This window comes from Herpailurus yagouaroundi, unplaced genomic scaffold (assembly GCF_014898765.1).
Source record: "Herpailurus yagouaroundi ecotype Mexico unplaced genomic scaffold, PumYag 212, whole genome shotgun sequence".
Taxonomy (NCBI): Eukaryota; Metazoa; Chordata; class Mammalia; order Carnivora; family Felidae; genus Herpailurus; species Herpailurus yagouaroundi.
The window spans coordinates 732,013-746,935 of NW_024412443.1; the positions used below are offsets into that span (position 1 = coordinate 732,013).

At 41.2% G+C, this 14,923-nt stretch overlaps 1 long non-coding RNA gene across 1 annotated transcript; it reads right to left on the reverse strand.

Moving 5' to 3' along the window:
• Positions 1-12,028: 12,028 nt before the first annotated feature.
• LOC121016648 (uncharacterized) lies at positions 12,029-14,480 on the reverse strand. The gene is made up of 2 exons (XR_005784395.1): positions 13,627-14,480; positions 12,029-12,147 (listed from the first exon to the last, which is right to left on the reverse strand). It is a non-coding gene; the product is annotated as an uncharacterized LOC121016648 (long non-coding RNA).
• Positions 14,481-14,923: the final 443 nt, after the last annotated feature.

Consider the following 14,923-nt stretch of genomic DNA (forward strand, 5'->3'; position numbering starts at 1 on the left):
AGTTAAGTACGCTGTTGAAGAATACTCCAGGTGGGGCCTGTCTATAGAGGCTGAATTCTAGTCCTGTCTCTCTGGCCCCAGAATCCACTCTCTTTACAAAAGCACAATCTCTAGCTAGTTTCCTGGCTTTCTAGGATTTGTCTCTAGCCCTGCTCTACCTTCACATATTTTTCCATGCTTCACTCTAAGAGTACAGTTCTTTCATTTTGTCTCCAGGCCTCCACCAGTAAGTTTTGATGGAAGGAGGGGGGATGGGTCTAGGAAAAGGAAGGAAAGACCATTTCCGCCACTCAACTCCACTTTGGAATGTCACAACCACACATGTTCTCAGTCCTTCTCTACATGGAACACTGGCAATTTATCCAGCAAATGCTCATTGAATATCTGCCAGTTATAATCCCGTCCTAGGAACTAGGCAGCAGCAGTAAATAAAGGTAAGGGAAAAAGTCCACAAGCAAAAATCACACTAATGGATGCTGAACTAAACTGCATTGCTCAGAGGAAGGTGACCACCACCAATGGGCAAGAAGGAGGTGGTGGTGATATTTGGGTGGGACAACTGAATTGGGTTTATAAAGAGGGAGGAACGGGATGGGGTGCCTGGATGGCTCAGTTGGGTAAGCATTTGATTCTTGATTTTGGCTCAGGTCATGATCTCATGGTTCGTAAGTTTGAGCCTCACGTGGGGCTCTGCACTAATAGTGTGGAGCCTGCTTGGAATTCTCTGTCTCCCTCTTTCTCTGCCCCTCCCCCCCAAAAAAAATATTTACCAAAAAGAGGGAGGAGTGATTAAAATCATCAGAAAAGCTCACACATCCTCCAAAGTGGCTGGTGGCTCCAGGGTTGGTACATAGTGGGAGGAAAGGGAGGCCATAGAATATCAATTCCAAGGAGTCACCAGGTATCCATCTTTCACTCCCCTGAGGCCACCAGTGGCTTGAGCCCCTGCCCCCCACAGACACCGACCTATTTGAGCTCCACTTGGACCTAACGTACCACCTACTATTGGGAGAGAAGTGCAATAAGGGGGAGGATGGTTACCATTCAGATGGGGATTCTGAGTGCCCCAGCCCACTAAGCACTGGGATACGCTCCTACTGAGGCCTGCACTGACTGACCCACAGGAAATGGGCTTCAGGGCCTCCTGGCCTAGGCCTTCATTCCATCTACGGCCAGATAACATGCTGCTCAAGCTCATCTCAGATGAGGAAGGGTCTTTTGAGTTTCCAGTTGTCGCAGGTGGACTTTGTGTTGCAACTGTGCCAGTTCAGTCTCACTTCAGGACTTGAGTTCATTCAGGGAACACCATCCCCCACCTCTTTCCAAAGAAAATACCTGATGTGCAAGAAGGAAATTAAACTTGCCAACATAGAGGTATATCAAAAGACTCATTTTTAAGTCAATGTCTAATTCAAAGGGCTAAAGATAGAATTGAAATGTTGGACAATAGTAGGTAAAGCTGGAAGATATGCCTAAAAGTGGCCTAAAGTGCTTATATTATTTCTGAGGAGGTCAAGATTCTTTTTAACTCTGGATTTTTTTTTTAATTTTTTTTTCAACGTTTATTTATTTTTGGGACAGAGAGAGACAGAGCATGAACGGGGGAGGGGCAGAGAGAGAGGGAGACACAGAATCGGAAACAGGCTCCAGGCTCTGAGTCCTCAGCCCAGAGCCTGACGCGGGGCTCGAACTCACGGACCGCGAGATCGTGACCTGGCTGAAGTCAGACGCTTAACCGACTACGCCACCCAGGCGCCCCTTAACTCTGGATTTTAAGTTAACTGTGTGGTAAAATGTCATGGGCAAACACTAGAAGGATAGAAATAAAGTTTATAAATCTAAAGATCTGGACTGGAAAACCTCAAAGTCTGTAAGAGAAAAACTAACACTGAAAAGGCAGGGTAGTACCTTCTGGCAAAGGTAGGCTACGTTGTCTGGGTCAATTTCATACCAAAAACAGTGAAAAAGTGCATTTTTAAAAGTTTACTTAGAGTGTACATGCAGGTGTAAGTGGGGGAGGTGTAGAGAGAGAATCACAAGGTGGCTTTGCACCCAGTGTGGCAACCCACATGGGGCTCAGTCTCGCTAACCATGAGATCATGACCTGAGCTGAAATCAAGACAGTCACTTGACTGGCTGAGCCACCCAGGTGCCCCCCAAAAGTGCATTTTTAAAAATGTAGGTGGCATGCTCTCCCCTTCCCCTGAAGAAAGCATTGAGGATGAAAAGTGTAGTTTCAACAGATGGTGATTTAAAAATGAGATCTTGTCATCAGTGAAGGGAACACCAAAGCAACTTATGTCCTAAACTGTTTGCAAACGCAGCACAGCTGGATCCCGCTTACCTGGTCACATGGAGTGAGTGAGACAAGGTCAGGCCCAGACCTACCCGTGGTGGTGAATCTTAGAACTTTCCGAAGGTAACTTGGGTTCCCAATGTGCTACATCCTCAAGATAAACCCATCTCTCAGTCCCAGGAGACTATAGAGAAAGTGGCCTTGTAACTGAGCAGAGCGATAGCAAAGAAAGGGAAAGAATATATCCCTAACACCTTGTGGTCAATGACCAGCCCTTTTGCCAGCAAAAGCAAACACAAGGCATCTTTGGAAGAGGAATTGCTCAATCTAGACCTCAGGGAAACTTTTAAAGATAATTTTTTGGGAGCAATTAATAAGCAAGCAGGGATAATCGGGTGTCCTAGACTCTGGGTCTGGAGTTCTCTCTTGTCCAGCAAGAAAACAGACACAAGATTAAAATGTGAGAGGGGCTAATGTCCAGGAGGAGACAAGAGCTTGGAGTAAGGGGCCTTGCTCTGTTTTTATTAGGATCAGAAGGCTTACAAGCATAATGGACGTGCACAAAGAGACAATGAAACCGTGAACATTAGCTCATGGGTGTGAGGGAAAGGGGGGTTTGAAGATATATGGTGTTAGGGGTTTGGGTCAATACAAAACAAAATCCTGGTGCTGGGCAGAAGGTTGTTTACCAGAGGCAAGAGACCACATCTGTTTATCTTAGCTGGTTCTGAAGACTAGACAGCCTGTTACCTCAGGGTCAACAAGGCACCTTTCTTTTGCTAATTAGCTCTGCTCCAAGCAACCTCACCCTGCTGTGGTTTATAGCCCTGTTTACTTGTTTACCTATTTTGGTCCTTAACTGTGAAAGCAGCTTTTTGCTATTGTACTAAATTGGGGGCTTGTACTAAATTTCCACCCTGAATACCTAATCTCCTTTTGCTAATCTTGGATGCTTTCATCCTGAGGTTTCCTATTCCTATACCTTTGTTCTATACTGGGGGTGCTTTGCCTTGTTTACCTAATCTTGTTTACCTAATCTTGGATGCTTTCATCCTGTGGCTTCCTATTTCTTTATGCCTTATTAACCCATCGGTGCAAGCTCAGGGAATTCCTAAGCTTTTCCCCCACAATCAGGAACAAGGAAAAAAAGGCAACATGACAAAACCAGCAAAAAGATCCACATAGACTTCACATATTATCAAGTATATATGTGGAAAAAAAAACTTTAAAATATTTAAAGATGCCTTTGGCTACAGATTGTGACAAAGTTAAAAATAGAATTAGTGAACTGAAAGATAAAGGTGAAGAAATTATCCAAAATCCAGCATGGGGTTAGAAAAAATATGTAAAAACACGGAGAAGGGAAGGTTTCATTGGGAAGTTTTATATATATTTAATAGTAGTCTCAGAAGGCAAGGACAGAAGGGACAAAGAAAGGGACTGAAGCTGAGAATCTTCCAGAGCTGATGAAAAATACAAGTCTACAGATTTAAAAGCCCAAAGAATGCATTTACAGAAGTCATACCTACATACATCATAGTGTAACTGCAGGAAAAGAAAAAACATTTTTTTTTTCAGCTAAAGAAAAAATATTCCCTTTAAACGACAGACTTCCCAGAAACAATGGAAGACAGAGTGGAATGAAAACATGAGTATAAAGACAGAAAATAGCTGTCAGCCCAGGCTTTTATACCCACTGAAAATATCTTTTAAGAGCGAGGACAAAATAAACACATTTCAGGGCTCCTGGGTGGCTCGGTCAGTTAAGTGTCCTACTTCAGCTCAGGTCATGATCGCACAGCTTGTGAATTCGAGCCCCACATCAGGCTCTGTGCTGACAGCTCAGAGCCTGGAGTCTGCTTCCTGTGTCTTCTCTCTGCATGCCCCCTCCTCCGCTCGTGCTCTGTCTCTCAAAAATAAATTTAAATGTTTTTTTAAAAAGAGTGAGGACAAAATAAACACATTTTAAGACAAAACTCGTTTCATTTTCCCCTGCTGACCATCACTAAAGGCAATTCTAAAGAACGCATTTTAATACAGAAAGAAAGTGATCCCAGATGAAGTTCTGAGATGCAAAAAGAAATGAAGAGCAAAGAGAGTAATAAGAGATATGTAGGCAAATGTAAATAAACATTTTATACAAAAACAATAAAGATTTACAGTTGTTAAGATAGACTTACAACACCAGACAACAATAATATCTGTGAAGGGAGAGTAAAAAGAATTTATTGTATGAGGTAAGGTTTTGGTTAATTTCATACATATTGTAAAATCTAGGGGAATCATAAAATAGAATGTATATTTTTATACTAGTAAAGCAAAAATGAAATTTTAAAAATTAAAAGGAAAGTAAAAAAATGGGTAGAAGGGAAAAAAGTAGATCTTAAGCCAAAATGTTAATATTTCCATTTAATTTAAATAACAAAGATTTTCAGACAATGTCTTGGTCTGTTCAGGCCACTGTAACAAAATGCTACAGACTGGGTAGCTTATCAACAACAGAAACGTATTTCTCACTGTTCTAGAAGCTGGAAGTCCAAGATCAGAGTGGTTGGAGATCAGCATGGTTGGGTGAGGACTCTTTTGCAAATTTCAGATTTCTAATTGTACCCTCACATTGTGGAAAGGTCTGGGAAGTTCATTGGAAAGTGGCGGGGGAGTGTCTAGTATAATAGAACTAATGCATCAGGGCACCACTCTCATGACTTAATAACTTCACAAACACCCAACTTCCTAACACTCAGACACTGAGCATTAGGATTCCAAATGTGAATCTTGGGGGAATGCAAACATTCACCCTATAGTAGACAGGACAAAAACATAAAACCCCATGCTATGCTGCATACAAGAGACTCACCTTAAATATGAGGACATAACAACATTTGAAAGTAAAAGAATGGGAGGAAGTTATTTGAAATAGTAACCAATAGAAACTGCTGTAGCTCTGCTAATATTAGATGAAATACATACTTTAAGGCACAAAATATTCCTGAAGATAAAGGGAATCATTACATTAAGACAAAAGGTGGGGTGCCTGGGTGGCTCAGTCGGTTGAGCGTTCGACTTTGGCTTAGGTCATGGTCTCATGATTTGTGAGCTTGAGCCCCGTGTCAGGCTCTGTGCTGACAGCTCAGAACCTGGAGCCTGCTTCAGATTCTATGTCTCTCTGCCCCTCCCCTGCTCGCACTCTGTCTCTGTCTGTTTTCAAAAATGAATAAATGTTAAAAAAAATTTTTTTTTTAAAAGACAAAAGTCCAGGTAAGAGAAAATGCTGGGAAGACATACAGTTGTAAGTTAGCATCTACCTAATACCATAGCTCAAGAGTTAGCAAATATATGCAGAACTGAAAGGAGAAATATAAAATCCATAATCACGATGAGAGATTTTTGATACCTCTCAGTAATTAATAGGACAAGAATGCTAAACATTAGTAAAGTTACAGATTTTAACACTATGATTTAACAAGCAATCTAATGGATATATACATGGAACACTGCACCGATGTATTAAGGATACATATTTTTTTCCAAGCACACATTAAACTTTCAAAAATTGATCTACATGAGCTACATATAAATTTTATCTCAGTGAAGCTGGGGGAAAAAAAACTGACCATATGCTGGACCATAAAGTAAACCTCAACAAATTTTAAAGAACTGAAAACATACAGAATTTGTTCCCTTGAGTATAAATTAGAAATTAATAATAAAAAGATACTTAGGACGTCCCCATTATATTCAGAAATTTATAAATAATTTTTAATGTTTTATTTGTTTTTGAGAGAGAGAGTATGAGCAGGGGAGGGACAGAGACAGAGGGGGGCAGAGGATCCAAGCAGGCACTGCACTGAGAGCAGTGAGCCCAATATGGGGGTTGAACTCAACGAGATGTGAGGTCATGACCTGAGCTGAAGTCAAATGCTCAACTGACTGAGCCAACCAGGTGCCCCTATAAATACTTTTGTTAATCATGGTTCCAAGGAAGAAAATACTTTGAACTGAATACTGCATATCAAGACCAGTGAGATGTTGCTTAAGCAGGGCTTAGAGAAACACTTATAGCCTAAAAAGATATTTAAGAAAATCAGAAAACCTAGTAATTAATCACATAAGCACCATCTCAAACAGAACAATAAGAATAAATCCCAAAAGTGTTAAAATAGGAAAGTAATAAAAGGTAGACATTTATGAAAGAGAAGAACAAATATACAATATATAGAGGATCAACAAAATCAAATGTGTGTGTGTATTTCGGAAAAGACTAACAATAAAACTGACAAACTTCTGGTGAGACTGATTAAGGAAAAAAGAAAAATAACCAAAGTCAGGAATAAAAAGGGGGGAATAAGGAGAACTACAAAATTTTTCTTCTCTGAATCTGCACTAACCTGACTCCCTGATACTGAGAGAATAACCCACTCCCTCTAAATTCCTTGAGTCAACAATTATGAGAACAGAATGTTAACATAAGACGAGCCAAGTCACAAAGAAACACAACTCACTTCTGAAAGATTGTGACACCTACATGACCAAAGCCCACCAAAACTGCTGTGGACATTTGCTTTTGTTTATTTCCCCTATAAAACCCCTCTCATTCCCGTGTTTGGAGAAACAGTTCCTGTAAGAACTTTCCCTGTTGCAACCATTTGAATAAAGCACCCATTTCCTTTGTAGCTTGAAGTCTCAGAGAATTACTTTTTTTTTTACTTTTTTTTTTCTTAATGTTTATTTTTAGGAGAGAGAGGGAAAGCAGGGGAGGGGCAGAGACAGAGGGAGACACAGAATAAAGCAGGCTCCAGGCTCTAAGCTGTCAGCACAGAGCCTGATGCAGGCCTGAACTCAGGAGCCTTCATTTGAGCTGTGAGATCATGACCTGGGCCAAAGCCAGCCACCTAACTGACTGAACCACCCAGGCGCCCCATGAAGTCTCAGAATTTCTAAAGTTTGATGTTATAAATGCTACCAGTATTAAAACAGTAAGATATTACAATTTCATTACAATAAGTTATAAATATTAATGTGAAATGAAAAAATTGCAAAAAAAAAAAAATGTAACTTACCAAAACTTACTAAAGGTCTCACAACTTATACATGTGGGAAGTTTGGGAAAGACTATGGAGTGAGTTCAGTCTTCAGGGAACTCGAAGGAGGAGAAGCAAGAAGATAGAGGAGAGAGAAGCTGGGGGGAAGCAGGAAGGGGAAACCTTAATTAACAGTGAGTATGGAAAAGCCTTCCATAGACATGTACTCTCTGTTTCTATTAGTGAATTTGAAAGTGAAAGCTTGAAAAATAATTTCATCTGTATTTATGTATAGAGACTCTAGGGGTGAAATGGTACTGAGTACCACAGTCATGCAATGCAAGGGAACTTTTCGTTCATGGGATTCAAAAAGGAGAGAGGGTCAACTGAGGACTAGTTAGATGAGGACAGACAGTGGGGACCTGAAGTCTGCATCAGGACTTTGAGAAATTGGGTACAATTGCTTCCAGGGGATTACTTGGGCTGTGAGGTTTCTCATGCTTTTTCTCCAGCCTCAGCTGAGTGCTTCAGGATGGAGACATGGAGAAGGAAATCACAAATTTTAACTCAATTCTTCTTTCTACTGAGTGTTCCCATTTAGCCCTGGGAGTTCTTCTCAGGTTGTGGATAGTATCAGTTATGCTCAGGAAGGAGTTTGTGTGAATCCCTTGTAGAGAGACTACAAAGTGTAGTGACCAAAACATGATCTTTCAACCATGAAGCCCAGATGCAAATAAGGATTCTTTCACTTACTCCCAGATGACTTTAGGCAAGTAATTAAGTCTTCTGTTTTATGTTATGTGTCCTCAGCTATCTCTTATTGGAATAATAATAGCAGCAACCTCCTAGATTGTAATGAGGCTTGGAGAAGTTAGTGTTATTAGAGCCCTCAGAAGTGTGCCTGGAATGAGAAGCTTTAGCATAAAGGTGTGTGAAGAAAGTCTCGCCATGTGGTGGCCCCTGGTCCCAGGACTCCAGCAACAGGATGCTCAGGTAGTGGAAGGCAGCCCATCTGAAAGCCAAGAAAATCTCCCTAGGACCAGCCCACACACAGATGCAACCTAAGATGAGATTCCAGGAAAATGATTGGATTTGGTTAGTCAGCAGTATCTTGCTTCTAAGCAAGCAATCCATTGTTTCTAAGCAAGCATGCTTTGCTTTTTCAAGCTGGAAAAGGGGTCAGCAGAAGAAGCCTCCAGCTCTACTCCAGTGACTAAGAGTGTTGGGTAGGACAAAGGCTGCTTCACACTTGCTTCTCCAGCTTAGGCAGCCTGCCCACTCATCTATATGCATTTTGCTCCCCCCCACCTCCCTGTGTTTTCCTAGAAATAGATGGACTAGAGATTAATGCAGAAAGGGTTGGTGGGAGCCAAGCCTCTACCATCGTAACCATGGATGTTTGGGGGTGAGTGTCCCTTAAGATCTCAAAGGCTAAGAGGAGGTCCTGGAGTTGACAGGGCAAAGCCCTGGAGGAGAGCAGGAGAAATTCCTCTGGTCTTGGATGCAAACCTTAGGGCCAGTATTCCAGTGAATGCAACAATTATAATTTATTTCTTTTCCTGTCTATAATTTTCCCATCTGTAAAATGAGGGGAAAGACCCAACTCATAAGGTTGCTTTAAGGATTCATGAAAAAGCATTTTGCATTTTGCAAATCTCTATAGAAACATTATTGTTAAATTTACTAATGATCTGTTTTTTAAATTCTGTCTTTTTTTTTTTTAAGTTAAAGGAAGGAGATAACAAAAACAAGAGCAAAAATTAATGAAACTGAGAACAACACAATAGAAAGGATCAAAAGTCAAGGTTAGTATTTTGGAAAGAATGCTAAAATTGACAAATCTCTGATGTAATAAAGAAGAAAGAACAGAAAGCACAAAGTCACAACAGATGCCATAGATTATTTAGAAACGTACTTTAAAAACTTTAAATGTACAAGGACTTCCTAGTTATAGTTTATGATTGCATTATGGTCAGAAAACAGACTGTATGATTGTTGTCCTTTGAAATTTGTTGAGATTTGCTTATGGCCCAGCACATGTTGGATCTCAGTGAGGTTTCCACTGGCACTCGAAAAGAATGTGTTCTGGAGATGCTGGGTGCACTGATCTAGATAAAGCCATTTGATCAAGTTTGTAATGTATTGTTCAGATCTTCTCAGCTCTTAATGGATTTTTATCTGCTTGTTCTATCAATTAATGACATAATTGTTGAGTTATCCATTTCTACTTATAGTTCTATGAATTTTACTTTATATATTTGAGGCCATGTTACCAGATGCATGCAAATATGGAATTGTCGGGGCACCTAGGTGGTTCAGTTGGTTAACTGTCTGACTTCAGCTCAGGTCCTGATCTCACAGTTTGTGGATTCAAGCCCCAGGTCCGTCTCTGCACTGACAGCTCAGAGCCTGGAGCCTGCTTCAGAGTCTAGGTCTCCCTCTCTGTCTAGGTCTCTTTCTCTCAAAAATAAAAATAAAACATTAAAACAATTTAAAAATATATAGAATTGTCATATCTTCCTGGTGAATTGAAATTTTATGAAGTAAGCCTCTATCTGTAGTAATGCCTTTTGCTTAAAGATCGGGTTAGAATTCTGTTAGGATTCTACTACAATTAGCCTATTATTCAGGCTTTCCTTCTATTGGTTTGGAAGTTATACACTTTTTCTCTTCTTTTAATGGCCAAGGAATTAGAAGATCCATTCTTGATTTACAAAAACCTAATTCTAATTGGAATTTTATCTTCATACTAGACAATGAAAGGATCTTAGAATACTGTAACCTCATTTATGTCTCATTTTATATGCTATTGTTTTTGTGAATTTAATTATGTATATATAAAGTATACAGATACGTGTCAAAATACATTATTATTGTTCTCTATACCAAATAGTTATTGAGATTTATCCACATATTTACTATTTTTTTCTCTGCCTCTTCAACTTCCCATGTGGGGTTATTTTCCTTCTGTCTCAAAAAATATACCGTATGACATTCTATCCTGTTAATGGTAACTAACACCTTCCAATTTTTGTTTGCCTAAACATAGCTTTATTTCGCTTTCATTCTTAAAAGATATTTTTTTCTAGGAATATAATTCTAAGTTGAGTGTCATATCCTTTTGTCACATTGGAGGCATCAAGCCACCAATTTCTGACTGCCACACTGGCTGGTAAGCAGTCAGCTGCTCATCCTCCTGTTTAATGCATTAAGTTTTTTTTCTGTGTCTTTGATTTATTCCAGTTTTACTATGTTATGTTTGGATGTGGATTTTTCCCCTAGTAATGCTGCTTCAGATTCTTTGCGCTTTTAAATTTGTGGATTTGTATCTTCAGTTTTGGTAAATTCTCAGCTGTTTGTGTGCCCAAATGTTATCTCTAATCCCTTCGCTTTCTGTTTCCTTCTGTGACTCCAATAAAGGCATGTTAGACCTTATCACCATATCTCCTATGTCTATTAACCTGCCATTTCCATCCCTCTGTCCCCGACTCCCTGCCCAGGCTTCATTCTGGATATAACTTATATTTTAGTTCACTAAGTCTCTCGTTAGCTGTGTAATTTGCCATTAAATAGATAGTCTGTTTTTCAGTTTGAGACTTTCCATTTGTTTTCTTTTTTATAGTATGCCAAGTTCTCAAATTTGTCTTTACTTTCCTTGAACATTATTTTATTTATTAATTTTTAAATATTTATTTATCTTTGAGAGAGGGAGGGAGAGGGAGGGATAGAGAGAGAGAGAGGGAGGGAGAGAGAAAGAGTGTGTGAGGGAGGGGCAGAGAGAGAAGGAGACAGAGGATCCAAAGGAGGTACTGCACTGACAGCAGTGAACCCAATGTGGGGTTCAAATCCATGAATCATGAGATCATGACCCAAGCTGAAGACAGATGCTTAGCTGACTGGGCCATCTAGGCACCCCTCCTTGAACATTATTTTAAAAGCTGTATCTGATGACATTTGGCAGTGGCTTTCTCTGATGCTGATCTCTGAGTGTGTCACAGATTCCCTGCGTTGGATTCCCTCTGTCCAAATACTTAGAGTGGTTTCTGTTTTCCTACTTGGAGCCTGACTGATACACTGCTGTCTGCCAGTCTCTCAACCCTGGGCCTTACAACTTCCTACACAATTGTTTTTCACAGCCTACAGCTCTCCTTTATATTGTATTAACTTTCAGCAAAAGGGAACTTGGTTCAGGAGCCGGGATTCTAAAGTAAATACAAATTGGAAAAAAAGAATCCCTTCTCCAAGACTCCTAGCCTTAGTAAATAATTTTTTTTTTGTTTTTTTAATGTTTATTTATTTTTGAGAGAGAGAGAAAGACAGACAGAGCACAAGCAGAGGAGGGGCAGAGAGAGAGGGAGACATGGACTCTGAAGCAGGCTCCAGGCTCCGAGCTGTCAGCACAGAGCCCAATGCGGGGCTCGAATTCACAAACTGTGAGATCATAACCTGAGCCTAAGTTGGACACTTAACTGACTGAGCAACCCAGGCACCCCAGTAAATAATTTTTTGATAACATATTTTTGGGGTGCACACTGCCATCCTCCCAATTTTATTTTAGTTGGCCTGTTAGCAAGCAAGTTCATCTTCTCCTTCCACAAAACAATATCTGAGATACAGATGTTAGCTATTTACTAATAGTTAAGTCATCTTGAAACCATTCCAATTACATATTTAAAATTTTTCATTCTGAAGTCACTTATGCCAAAAAAAGTTATTTCTTAGACCTTGTCCTCTGAAGATACAATTTAAACAAAACAAGCAAGACACTGCAATGAGCACAATTCTTGGAGCTCATAGGTCCCAGCTTCTTTTTCAGGAGGATTTTTTCCTCTAAAAATAAAGATAAAATCATGTTACAATAGAAATACTATAATAGCAATACTACAACTAACATTTTCTTCTTCCTATGATCTTATCGCCTCCTCCCCATAAAAAAAAAAAAAGTTTTTTAGCCACTTTTATGGGAAGAGTTACATCCCTTCCCAGTTCTTCTGTCACTACCCCCCCCCCCCCCCACATCTAGAACTTTAGATGTTAGCTTGTTTCTCTTGTCTGGATATGTTGACCAGTGAGGGCCTTCCTCATCCACCAGCTCCTTAGCTGTCTCTGAGGTTAACTGGTTTGTCATGGCCTATGCACTCTCTAAGACTCTCTATGACTAACTGTGCCTCAGTGCCTAATCAGTCAGGAGCAAGGGATGGTGGACAAACACCATACTAACACTTCTGCATAGAACACAGACTTGATGACTCAATGGGCCCATGCCACTTGCTGTAGGGCCTCCGCCTGGGGATCGCAGCTCACCTCTCCCACCTTCCTGACACTCTTTATTTTAGCCAGTTCCAAACTGCAGTATTTCAGGTGGGCTGCAGACTTGTGGAAAGGTGCCATAAACACACACCCATTATAGGGTTAGAATAAGTTCCTCATTTAGTTATCCAGCTTCAAAATTTTGTCAGAAGCAAGACAGCATCAAAAAGAAAAAAAGAAGCAAGATGGCATCTGGGCAGAGAAGAAGCACATCACAGTGATGCTCACCTTAGTACCCAGGGGCCCTAATGGGGTAAAATCTGATCATATCTGGAACATTTTTTTCTTGTCAGGACACAACCATTTTAAACTCAAGGTATAACAACATGTAACATCCTCATTTCAAACATCTGCAAAGTCCCTTTTGCCATGTAAGGCAATATATTCACAGGTTCTGAGGATTAGGTCATCTTCAGAGTCCAGTACTCTGCCTACCATAGTGAAGACCAGTAGCTGTCTACCAAACTCTGTTTTCCCTTCTATGGACACACAGCTAGACGACATTTTCTGTTCTTTTTGGCAGATGGGTGAGGCCACATGACTAAGGTCTTTCCAAAGGAATGCAAGCAGTATTGTGTGTTCCTTCCATACCAGGCTTGCAAGAACCTCCTATGCATGCTCCTCCTGTTCTTTCTTCATTCTCAGGACTTTAGAGGATGTGTGGAGCCTGGATAATCACTGACCTGAAAACCCATTCTGGACTGTTAACTTCAATTAAATTTAAACTATTAAATTATGGAAACTACATCATAGAGCCATTGCATTTTGGGTCTACTTGTTATAGTAGTTGATCTGGTTTATTAGTCAAGCCTAACTAATACACCAACAAATGAGAATATTTCTTCATAGTCCCTTGACACTCAATGTCCATATTGAATAAGACTTAACTATACTTTCCTAAGAAGACTGAGATCATCTGAAATAGACAACCACAGTTTTTATCTCTCCCATTCAAGCATTTATTGAACAACAGGTACAGGGCAGGCACACTACTAATACCTGTGATGCCTGCTTCTTTTGTCTCTGTGGGCATACTTTCCTTTCTTTCTTGTTGCTTTTTCTAAACCGGGTCTCCTTCTTCAATTGTACTGCCCTCACCACCTTTCTCCTCTCCAATGGCATCTTAGCTTCTGCTTTCAAACATGCTGGCCTTGACCCCCAGTGTTGAGGTAGCCTTGCCTTCACTCTGCTGTGCCATCAAACAAACTACTTCTCTCTTCCTTTGCTTCTTTTCACTGTGAGACTTCATGAGAGTAGATAAACAACTGAGGCCTCACTTTGGGAGAAGTCCAGAGGTGGGAGGGAGCAGGGACTGACCTGGTCTGGGGGCTCAGGGAAAGACAAAAATGAAAAGGCAGTGTTGTAACTGAGGGCTGAGAGCTGAGGGCTGAGGCTGAGTAGGCATTACCCAGCAAAGGAGGAAGAAGAAAGTTACAAGCAGACACACTGCTAGAAAGAAGCTGAACTTAAAAGGCACCAGCAAATACAAGTGGTGAGTGGGGTGGGTCAAGGTCGTGTGTGAAAGAGAAGGAAAGTGCTCTGGGGACAAGGTAAGGATTGGAGGTGGGGTATGGAGAAGAGTTGAGGAGTGAGGTGTACTAGGGAGGGGGCTAGAGCTCCAAAGACAGCCTGAGTGGTCGCCTCCGTAAAGCTCCTGGGGGTGCCAGGCCCCGCCCTCGGGGCCACGCCCAGCGGTCCCAGCTCAAACCCGCAACACAGCCAAAGCTATTGTCGCTGTCAGAAGTGTGACCTGGAGCCTGCTCCCTGCTCAGCCGCTCTAGGAAGCTCGGGGACCCAGGTTGTGACTACAGGCCCATTCTAATTTGTAAAAACGTGAGGACAACCAAAATACAAAAGCCGTGAGGACAACCAAGAAGATGGGTAATGGCAACCAAGGCTCCTCTTATCCCAGCTTATGACGGGAAAGATTTCCACCCCAGCGGGGGTGCTTTGGAGAAGGCAGGGATGTGTGGCGCTGTGAGCAGGGAAGCCCTGAATCTTATTCACTCTCCCTATTCTAAGGGCCATGCTGTTCTGGACCCGACCCCACAAAGATCCCCTGTATGGACGAGGCGTGGGCTGTCAGCGCTGCAGAAGAGCTTTGGCACTAACCACTCCGTCCAAGCCCTGCATTAAGAGACTGGAACAAACACTAGCATAGTTTCTAACAGTTCAAGGCCATGTGCTTGGGATGTCCACTCCAGCCCCCTGAAGTTCTTGCGTGGGAAAGCTTAAAGCTGCCAGAAGAATTTAGTTTCTTCCAGCCAACACTTGCAGATAAGGTCCCTGTCTCCCA